The sequence below is a fragment of the Cebus imitator genome, unplaced genomic scaffold (genome assembly GCF_001604975.1).
Source record: "Cebus imitator isolate Cc_AM_T3 unplaced genomic scaffold, Cebus_imitator-1.0 Scaffold33, whole genome shotgun sequence".
Classification (NCBI taxonomy): Eukaryota; Metazoa; Chordata; class Mammalia; order Primates; family Cebidae; genus Cebus; species Cebus imitator.
This window is the reverse complement of record NW_016107348.1, coordinates 3314340-3315433: the sequence shown is the minus strand read 5'-3', so window position 1 is coordinate 3315433 and position 1094 is coordinate 3314340. Positions and strand designations below refer to the sequence as shown.

The 1094-nt window shown below is 49.8% G+C and overlaps 1 long non-coding RNA gene across 1 annotated transcript in view; it reads left to right on the top strand.

Moving 5' to 3' along the window:
* The window catches only part of LOC119470532, a 3067-nt gene extending 2328 nt beyond the window's left edge, over positions 1-739 (top strand). The window contains exon 3 of the long non-coding RNA XR_005199438.1: positions 665-739. This is a non-coding gene — a long non-coding RNA (uncharacterized LOC119470532). The remainder of the gene's footprint in view (positions 1-664) is intronic.
* The last annotated feature ends 355 nt before the right edge of the window (positions 740-1094 follow it).

Here is a 1094-nt window from a genome sequence, read left to right as displayed (position 1 = left end):
GCCAAGGCAGGTGGATCACCTGAGGTCAGGAGTTTGACCATTCTGTTCAACGTGGTGAAACCCCGTCTCTACTAAAAATACAAAAAATCATCTGGGCACGGTGGCGCGTGCCTGTAATCCCAGCTACTCGGGAGGCTGAGGCAGGAGAATTGCCTGGGCCCAGGAGGCAGATGTTGCAGTGAGCTGAGATTGCACCACTGCATTCCAGCCTGGGTGACAGAGCGAGACTCCATCTCAAAAAACAAACAAACAAACAAACAAGCAAAACGCTAAATGTAAAGGCCCATAGAGGAAAAAGTATCTAGCGCAGGGTGAAGAAGAAGCCTGGATGCCATGAGTTGTGGGGGAGAGGAGATGGCCTCTGCTGTGTGCAAGGTCAGAAGCTAGGGTGAGGCTACCCTGGCCACCGATGATGGTGGCAGCTTCCTCACTGCCTCCCACTTTGCCAGTCGTCTCTCGCATCATCCGAATCTGACCGTGGCAGTTCCCTACTTAAAATCCTCCTGGAGACTCTTGCTGCCTTCAGGATGAGACTCAAATCTTCACACTCCTTCGCTGGCCCACGAAGCCCCGTGGGGTGTCACTCTCCTATCCGTCTGCTTTTGTCTCCCTCGTGTATCCACAGCCACACTGGTTTGTTGTCTGACACCCCTGTCTCTCCCAGGGTGCTGAAATTCCTGGCTGGAATGCCCTTCCTCTTGCCTGACTTCCTGATCCACCCACCAGTCAGTGTGGCTCAAATATCACCTCCTCCAGGGAGCTTTGAATTTCTCCAGGCTGGGCTAAAGGTCGTCCCTCTTTTGTGTTTCTAGCATGCTATCTAATCTATGCACTTGTTATTACCCGCTTCTAACGTGTTAGTTTCAACTCTTAGTCTGAATTCTTACTACTTGACCTTGGCCAAGTTACTTAACTTCTCAATTTACTGATCTAAAAGGGGAATTTAAAAAAAAAATTTTTTTTTTTTTTTTTTTTTTTTTTAACGATGGGGTTTCACCCTGATGGCCAGGCTGGTCTTGAACTCCTGACCTCAGGTGATCCACCCACCTTGGCCTCCCAAAGTGCTAGGATTATAGGCGTGAGCCACTGCGCCC